Below are 9,956 nucleotides of genomic sequence, written 5' to 3'. Positions count from 1 at the left end.
TAGTCAGAACAGAGCGGAGAAGAAATGAGGGAATTAGGGAGATACTGGGTATGGAACAACCAGTGGTGCACTGAACTGAGAATAGATCTCTGCAATGGATGACTATGTATGGTGAATGGAGCAAGGATGACTGCCAAAAGAAGTCCTGGAATGGTCGCCACCAGGAAGGAGGAAGTGTGGACGGCCGAGATTGACGTGGAGAGCACGAGCAACTAGAATGATGACGAAGAGACAGAATGATAACGGAAGCTGGGATACAGAGCAACTGCTGCAGAGTGGAGCGCCCTTGAAAGAAGACACCATTTTTCATGCAAGACCTTTTTAAATAATAAATTGAACTGAAAAAAACATCTTTGCGTGAAAAATTTATTATTTAAAAATAGAGCCCTGCAGAAAAAATTGTCTTAGAAAGTTGTTAAATGGTCCTACAATTAAAGCGGTGTTGCTGTGATACTATCGTCTGTCCTCATCGAATAGAACACATTGTCAAGGACCTTAATTATGTACTGCAAGTCTCAGTTTATCTGGAAAGAAGGATTGTCGGTATGCTTCTGTGTGGGCTCTAATCTCTCTGATTTTATCCTCATGGTCTCTTCGCGAGATATACGTAGGAGGGAGCAATATACAGCTTGACGCTTCGGTGATACTTTAACAAAAGCCCGTACCGAGCTACTGAGCGTCTCTCCTGCAGAGTCTTCCACTGGAGTTTATCTATCATCTCCGTAACGCTTTCGCGATTACTAAATGATCCTGCAACGAAGCGCGCTGCTCTCCGTTGGATCTTCTCTGTCTCTTGTATCAACCCTATCTGGTACGGATCCCACACTGCTGAGCAGTATTCAAGCAGTGGGCGAACAAGCGTACTCTAACCTACTTCCTTTGTTTTCGGATTGCATTTCCTTAGGATTCTTCCAATGAATCTCAGTCTGGCATCTGCTTTACCGACGATCAACTTTATATGATCATTCCATTTTAAATCACTCCTAATGCGTACTCCCAGATAATTTATGGAATTAACTGCTTCCAGTTGCTTACCTGCTATTTTGTAGCTAAATTATAAGGGATCTATCTTTCTATGTATTCGTAGCACATTACACTTGTCTACATTGAGATTCAATTGCCATTCCCTGCACCATGCGTCAATTCGCTGCAGATCCTCCTGCATTTCAGTGCAATTTTCCATTGTTACAACCTCTCGATACACCACAGCATCATCTGCAAAAAGCCTCAGTGAACTTCCGATGTCATCCACAAGGTCATTAATGTATATTGTGAATAGCAACGGTCCTATGACACTCCCCTGCGGCACACCTGAAATCACTCTTACTTCGGAAGACTTCTCTCCATTGAGAATGACATGCTGCGTTCTGTTATCTAGAAACTCCTCAATCCAATCACACAATTGGTCTGATAGTCCATATGCTCTTACTTTGTTCATTAAACGACTGTGGGGAACTGTATCGAACGCCTTGCGGAAGTCAAAAAACACGGCATCTACCTGTGAACCCGTGTCTATGGCCCTCTGAGTCTCGTGGACGAATAGCGCGAGCTGGGTTTCACACGACCGTCTTTTTCGAAACCCATGCTGATTCCTACAGAGTAAATTTCTAGTCTCCAGAAAAGTCATTATACTCGAACATAATACGTGTTCCAAAATTCTACAACTGATCGACGTTAGAGATATAGGTCTATAGTTCTGAACATCTGTTCGACGTCTCTTCTTGAAAATGGGGATGACCGTTAGAGATATAGGTCTATAGTTCTGAACATCTGTTCGACGTCCCTTCTTGAAAATGGGGATGACCTGTGCCCTTTTCCAATCCTTTGGAACGCTACGCTCTTCTAGAGACCTACGGTACACCGCTGCAAGAAGGGGGGCAAGTTCCTTCGCGTACTCTGTGTAAAATCGAACTGGTATCCCATCTGGTCCAGCGGCCTTTCCTCTTTTGAGCGATTTTAATTGTTTCTCTATCCCTCCGTCGTCTATTTCGATATCAACCATTTTGTCATCTGTGCGACAATCTAGAGAAGGAACTACAGTGCAGTCTTCCTCTGTGAAACAGCTTTGGAAAAAGACATTTAGTATTTCGGCCTTTAGTCTGTCATCCTCTGTTTCAGTATCATTTTGGTCACAGAGTGGCTGGACATTTTGTTTTGATCCACCTACCGCTTTGACATAAGACCAAAATTTCTTAGGATTTTCTGCCAAGTCAGTACATAGAACTTTACTTTCGAATTCATTGAACGCCTCTCGCATGGCCCTCCTCACACAACATTTCGCTTCGCGTAATTTTTGTTTGTCTGCAAGGCTTTGGATATGTTTATGTTTGCTGTGAAGTTCCCTTTGCTTCCGCAGCAGTTTTCTAACTCGGTTGTTGTACCACGGTGGCTCTTTTCCATCTCTTACGATCTTGCTTGGCACATACTCATCTAACGCATATTGTACGATGGTTTTGAACTTTGTCCACTGATCCTCAACACTATCTGTACTTGAGACAAAACTTTTGTGTTGAGCCGTCAGGTACTCTGCAATCTGCTTTTTGTCACTTTTGCTAAACAGAAAAATCTTCCTACCTTTTTTAATATTTCTACTTACGGCTGAAATCATCGATGCCGTAACCGCTTTATGATCACTGATTCCCTGTTCTGCGTTAACTGTTCCAAATAGTTCGGGTCTGTTTGTCACCAGAAGGTCTAATATGTTATCGCCACGAGTCGGTTCTCTGTTTAACTGCTCAAGGTAGTTTCCAGATAAAGCACTTTAAAAAATTTCACTGGATTCTTTGTCCCTGCCACCCGTTATGAACGTTTGAGTCTCCCAGTCTATATCCGGCAAATTAAAATCTCCACCCAGAACTATAACATGGTGGGGAAATCTACTCGAAATGTTTTTCAAATTATCCTTCATGTGCTCAGCCACAACAGCTGCTGAGCCAGGGGGCCTATAGAGACATCCAATTACCATGTCTGAGCCTGCTTTAACCGTGACCTTCACCCAAATTATTTCACATTTCCGATCTCCGTCAATTTCCTTCGATACTATTGCACTTGTTATCGCTATAAACACGCCTCCCCCTTCACTGTCCAGCCTGTCTCTGCGGTATACATTCCAATCTGAGTTTAGGAGTTCATTAATGTTTACGTCTGGCTTCAGCCAACTTTCTGTCCCTAGTACTATATGGACGTTGTGACCGTTTGTTAATGAGAGCAGTTCTGGGACCTTTGTATAGACGCTCCTGCAGTTTACTATTAGCACATTAATATTGTTATTTCCTGTTGCATTTTGTCTACTCCTACCTTGCCGCATCTCAGGAGGCGTCTTGTCGGGCCTTTTTTTTTTTTTTTCATCAGTCTACTGACTGGTTTGATGCGGCCCGCCACGAATTCCTTTCTTGTGCTAACCTCTTCATCTCAGAGTAGCACTTGGAACCTACATCCTCAATTATTTGCTTGACGTATTCCAATCTCTGTCTTCCTCTACAGTTTTTGCCCTCTACAGCTCCCTCTAGTACCATGGAAGTCATTCCCTCATGTCTTAGCAGATGTCCTATCATCCTGTCCCTTTTCCTTATCAGTGTTTTCTACATATTCCTTTCCTCCCCGATTCTACGTAGAACCCCCTCATTCCTTACCTTATCAGTCTACCTCATTTTCAACATTCGTCTATACCACCACATCTCAAATGCTTCGATTCTCTTCTGTTCCGGTTTTCCCACAGTCCATGTTTCACTACCATACAATGCTGTACTCCAGACGTACATCCTCAGAAATTTCTTCCTCAAATTAAGGCCGGTATTTGATATTAGTAGACTTCTCTTGGCCAGAAATGCCTTTTTTGCCATAGCGAGTCTGCTTTTGATGTCCTCCTTGCTCCGTCCGTCATTGGTTATTTTACTGCCTAGGCAGCAGAATTCCTTAACTTCATTGACTTCGTGAGGAGGGAATCCTCTAACCTAAAAAACCCCCATGTGCTCTCCACACGTACTCCGCTACCCTTGTAGCCGCTTCCAGCGTGTAGTGCACACCTGACCTATTCAGGGGGACCCTACATTTCTCCACCCGATAGCGGAGGTCGAGAAATATGCACCCCAGATCTCCGCAGAATCGTTTGAGCCTCTGGTTTAAGCCTTCCACTCGGCTCCAAACCAGAGGACCGCGATCGGTTCTGGGAACGATACTACAAATAGTTAGCTCTGATTCCACCCCGCGAGCGAGGCTTTCCGCCTTCACTAACTCCGCCAACCGCCTGTAGGAACTGAGGATGACCTCTGAACCCAGACGGCATGAGTCATTGGTGCCGACATGAGCAGCAATTTGCAGTCTGGTGCACCCAGTGCTCTCTATAGCCGCCGGCAGGGCCTTCTCCACATCTCGGATGAGACCCCCCGGCAAGCAAACAGAGTGAACACTGGCCTTCTTCCCTGACCTTTCCTCTATTTCCCTAAGGGGCTCCATCACCCGCCTAACGTTGGGGCACCCAATAATTAATAAACCCCTCCCCCCGTGTGCCTGCTCGGACCTTGCTGAAGGAGCGGCCACATGTCCACTCACAGGCATAGTGGGCGATGCCACACCGCCAGCCTCCACATTTACCCTCCGCCTCGTGCGACGCGAACGCCGCTGAACCCGCCACTCCCCTTGGGGAGAGGGTGGCCCAACCGCGCCCGGTACCCGCGAAGATGTCTCGACAGCAGGGACAGTTGGTGAAGCATGTAACACCTGGGGTGTACCTTGCGACGCACCAGACTCCCCACTGCCGCCACACTCCGAGGCAGCAGCCTGATGACGGCTGACCGCGGCCATCAGCACGTTCAGCAGTTCGCGAACAGTGGCCAACTCCTCCTGCGTCCGTACAAAGCAGTCACACATCCTATCCATCCTAAGAAATCAATTTACTGTAGATAGTTAATCAACTTTTAACTAGACTGCTAATTCACTAAAGGCGGCTGATTGTTGACTAAACTGTGGTTGTTAGCCACTCCTTGTAGAAAACAATGAAAATAGCAGTACCTGTCTCTGGACTGTATTAAAAACAAACACTAGCACTACTGGCATTATGGTTGACTAAAGGGACTCTCTCTGACTGCATTCAAAACAAACACGAAATCTATAGAACACTGTTACTAGCACTCGACAATTAAAGCTTCCTAAAAGCAAAAACACACGGAAGAAGAAGTGACAAGTAAGAAAAATACAGTTAATACTTAAATTAACATAGCTCTGTCAAAACATATCTTTTTAACATTTTCAAATTTTTCCGTGTGTAGACCGTCAAATACTGCATATGTCCAAGCAAATCTGAACATGTCCTGGAATTTTGGAGAGCGAAGTTGATTTATGTGTGAGTGCCTGAGCTTTGATAATTGTCTGAAAATAAAAAATCAAAATTTTCGCTCGAAGGAATACTTGAACCAAGGACCTCTCGTTCCAGAGCTGCTCACGCTAACCACGGGACCACTGCGCTCCTGAGTTTTGTCTTTCCTTGATGGAGCATATCTTACACATGGACTAATCAGTTTGTATATTTTGCTTATTGTTTCATAGTTCCACACAGCTTCTTCCTGTTTTCACGATTGATCTGTGTTCAGTTTTTCAGGGTCTATCCACTGTGGCAACTTATAACTAAATCTGAGGGGGGTGCGATGGGGAGGTTCCCTTGTTAGTTACTGGCGGATCACAGTGGACAGAGAGGGAGGGGGTGGGGCAGTGTTGCCGGCGTGGAGACAGCCACGCTTCACACGGCGCTGCATCTTACTACGAAAGTCAACACAGCGAGCACGTGGCACTCGAGGAAGAACGATGATTGGATGGCCTCTGGCCCCTGCTACTCGACTCGCTGAAACGCCAGTCACAAAGTCATTTTAATCTCAGTATATAATTTGTAATTCTTTTACTATTAATATACGATGTTTGCGGCCATTTGGTACGACTTCGTGTCACTTCTGGCATTGATACAGGGAACTCGGACGCTACAGCTGCGTGCCACAAGTATCCTTTGTCCACATGTGTTACATCTCATGGGACAGTATCCAGTTAGTGTCTTTTAACAGGGCAATACTCGTCTACACATGGCATGTGTTATGGATTTTGTGTATGGGTTTTTAGACGCTCCCTTGGCCTCCAACTTACCCTTATATATCCCATATATGACACGTGTCAGTCCAGCTCGGACGTTAACTTCGTCTCAGCCAACCTATAGAATATAGAAGTTACAACAGCTGTGGGCATACATACCTCAAATGGGGATACATTGGTTGTAAGACAACCTCCACAACCGAATCAATGCATGCATCCACCACCAATGGGGTGCCACTTAATAGTGATATAGAACAAGCATTGTGGTTAAACGGGCAATTCTTTATTCATTTAACTGGATTTTCTAACAACTGACATAAAACCACATAACCTTTCATTTCACTTACATCTCTTCCTCATGGAGCTTAACTTTTTTCTTTTAGTGAGTATATTGTCATCCAAAGCGCTGCTTTCACCTGTATTTTATTTTCTGTGGGTTATTGGTCATGGTAAATTTATTAATTGAAATCATTTCGATGATTAGAAAGATTAAACTGGCAAATAATCCCGCACCCACAATACAACATACATCTGTCGGACAATGGAAAAGCACGATGACGAACTTCTGACAGAAAAAATAAGAGACAACATGATAGATGTCTACAATAGATGTCTGCAATAAAAGTAGTACATCAGGTAATACAGAATCTATGCTAGAGGAAGAAGTAAAAGAGATGCTGAAAAAGGCAAGAAATGGAAAGGCAAGTAGACATGGAGGAGTTGTGATGGAATTGTGAAAATATGCCCCCCCCCCCAAATAGTGATACCAATATGTAAATTGTTCAGTAAGAGTGTGGATGCAGAGAAAATACCAAGTAAGTTCTGTGTATCAGACATACATGCTGTCTATAAGAAAGGAAAAAATAAACACCCAAATAATTACAGGGAAATTAGTGTTATGGCATCTATCAGCAGAATTTTTAGGGCGATACTGACAAACAGGTTGGAGAATGTAATTGAGAGGAATATGCGAGAGGAACAGGCAGGTTATACGGTTGAGCGATGTTGTATGGATCATATTTCTAGCCTTAGAGAGATAAATAAGAAGGTGTATTCTAAGGGTCAGGAAGTACACGTAAATATTTATGGATTTAGAAAAAGCATATGATTCTGTACCCGCCAAAGCACTATGGGAAGCGATGGAGTATATAGGTGTAGAAGGACAACAAATATTTCTAATTCGGAGAATGTCCCACCAACGTCAAGCACTAGTTAAAGCAGGGAAAAAGTTGAGTGAGACATTTCGAACATCGGGAAGGCTTAATCAGGGCTGCAGTATGTCGCCGACCCTGTTTAGAATATATGTGCACTATAAATTGGAGAAGTGGAATCAGTCATGCGGAGGTATGGGAATTTCTTTCCAGCGTGGTACTATCTTCTCATTATTATTTGCTGATGATCAAGTACTGATAGCACAAACTACAGAGAATGTCAGATTTATGATAAAGAAGTTAATGGAAGCATTTGAACGAGTCGAGCGTAGAATAATATGAACAAAACGGAATATCTAGCAGTGGAAGGAGAAGGAAGGGACGTATTACTGCCGCAAGGTTCTTTTAAAACAGTGAAACAGTTCAGTACTCAGGATCGATTATCCATTCCTCGGGAAGCTGTGAAGCAGGTGTGGAAAGCAGGATCCAGCAGGCAAGAGGAGCAATCAAAATGCTACATGGAGTTCTGTGGAGTCGGGAAATGTCAAAAGAAACATAGAAGAGGATTCATTAAGCAGCAGTGGAAAGTATGCTATCATATAATGCAGAAGGATTGACTCTGGAGGAGCAACAGAGAAGCCGAATACAGGCAGTAGAGATGGATGGGAATATGGAGGGCAGCCAGGATATCCAGAAGAGAGCGAAGAAGAAATGAGGAAATTAGGGAGATACTGGGTATGAAACAACCAGTAGTGCATAGAAGTGAGAATAGAGCTCTCCAATGGAGAGGACTGCTTTTGGTAGTCGTCCTTGTTCCAATAGAGCTCTCCAATGGAGAGCTCTATTGGAACAAGGGCGACTACCAAAAGCAGTCCTGGAATGGTCGCCGCCAGGAAGGAGGAAGCGTGGACGGCTGAGATTGACGTGGAGAGCAGAAGTAACTATAATGATGACGAAGAGAGAACAGAAAGAGGAAGACTGTCATGATCACGGAAGCTGGGATACATAACAAAATGGCTGTGAGCGCTAAGGGACTTAACATCTGAGGTCATCAGTCCCCTAGACTTAGAACTACTTAAACCTAACTAACCTAAGGACATCACACACATCCATGCCCGAGGCAGGATTCGAACCTGCGACCGTAGCAGCAGCGTGGTTCCGGACTGAAACGCCTAGAACCGCTCGGCGATACAGAGCAACTGCTGCAGAGTGGAAAGCCCTTGAAAGAAGACACCATTTTTCATGCAAGGCCTTTTTAAATAATAAATTCAACTGAAAAAAAACCATCGTTGTGAGAAAAATTTATCGTTTAAAAATAGAGCCCTGCAGGAAAAACGGCCACAGAAAGTTTTTAAATGGTCCTACAATTAAAGCAGTGTTGCTGTGATATTATCGTCCGTCCTCATCGAATAGAACTCATCGTCAAGGACCTTAATTATGTACTGCAAGTCCCTGTTTATCTCATTTTATAGTGATGGGGCAAAAAGTCTCATTATCTGCCACTGCCTAACCCAAAAAAATGACGAAGCTATCAATTAATACAAAGAACAAGAAAGCCACAGTCAAAAAGTGGAGCTGTATAACGAAATACCGTTGCTTGTTTCGAGACAGGATGTAATTATTATTATGTGGTGTAGCCAGTGAAATAGAAAGGAAGTATCTCACTGTGTTAAGCATTAATGCAGTCGCCTGCGGAGGTCTGGAATTTATTACCGAGTAGTTGCATTACGCAGTCGTCCACATATTCATTTTTGGTGAATCTCCAATTACCTGACCGCCGAACATTGTACAAGCTCGCCGAGAGAATTAATCTAGTGGAGCTGAGCGCCTCTACTGCAGAGCTGTTTATATCTAGAGGAAGGGCGTCGACCTGCGTGAGGTCAGCGGGCTGTAAGTGTGGCGGTGCGGTGGGGGCTGCCCTCGCTCCCCACCCCCCACCACTACTACGATGAGGCGTCTGCTTCTGGGGGACACAGGTGAGGGCGCGCCGAGACAGCAGGCTGGCGCCAGCGAGGTGACAAGATCATTAAACCCGTCTGAGGAGCCAACTCTGAGCCCGCGACTGCTGAATGGAACGCTGTCTGCAGCGTAACAAGTACAAGGATTCTTTTAAACTGTTGTATGCTAATGATTACATGATAACACTTAACCCCCGCTGTTGCACGCTTTGTTTGCGAACCGGCTGTCATTGTAAACACGCACAGTTGTCGCTGCACTTCTGACTGTAAATCTGGAACACTTAAAGATATTTCCGTAGTGAGTTAGAATAAATTATTTCCACCATTTATATCTAAATAATGTGGAAAGAGTCAGTTTACAGCCTGCATAAACATCAAATGTTTGTGAGTGTAGCTACATGTTAGATATTTACAAGCTACTGAACAGCGCACTAGCTTAAATTTGAGAGCAACGAACATATTAGTCATTAGTAGTACTCATGTACTACTCATGAGCTACTCTCACGTTAGTAACAATGAACATATGAGGCCTTATATTACTAACATAAGAAGTGTTTTGTGTTTTGACATAGATACTAGAAATTTTGAATAAATACTCGTCTGTGGAATGGAAGGAGCTTTCCAAAAGGAAATTTTTGGGATATTAAAAATTTTCTTTGCGGCTATAAAAACATTTTATGTCATTGTGCAAGTGACAAAAGATTCTTGTGGATGCATTTCGAATTTCATTCTAAGCTACTGATGAACTACTGGCCATTAAAATTGCTACACC

The sequence above is a fragment of the Schistocerca americana genome, chromosome 1 (assembly GCF_021461395.2).
Source record: "Schistocerca americana isolate TAMUIC-IGC-003095 chromosome 1, iqSchAmer2.1, whole genome shotgun sequence".
Taxonomy (NCBI): Eukaryota; Metazoa; Arthropoda; class Insecta; order Orthoptera; family Acrididae; genus Schistocerca; species Schistocerca americana.
This window is presented reverse-complemented; position numbering follows the sequence as displayed.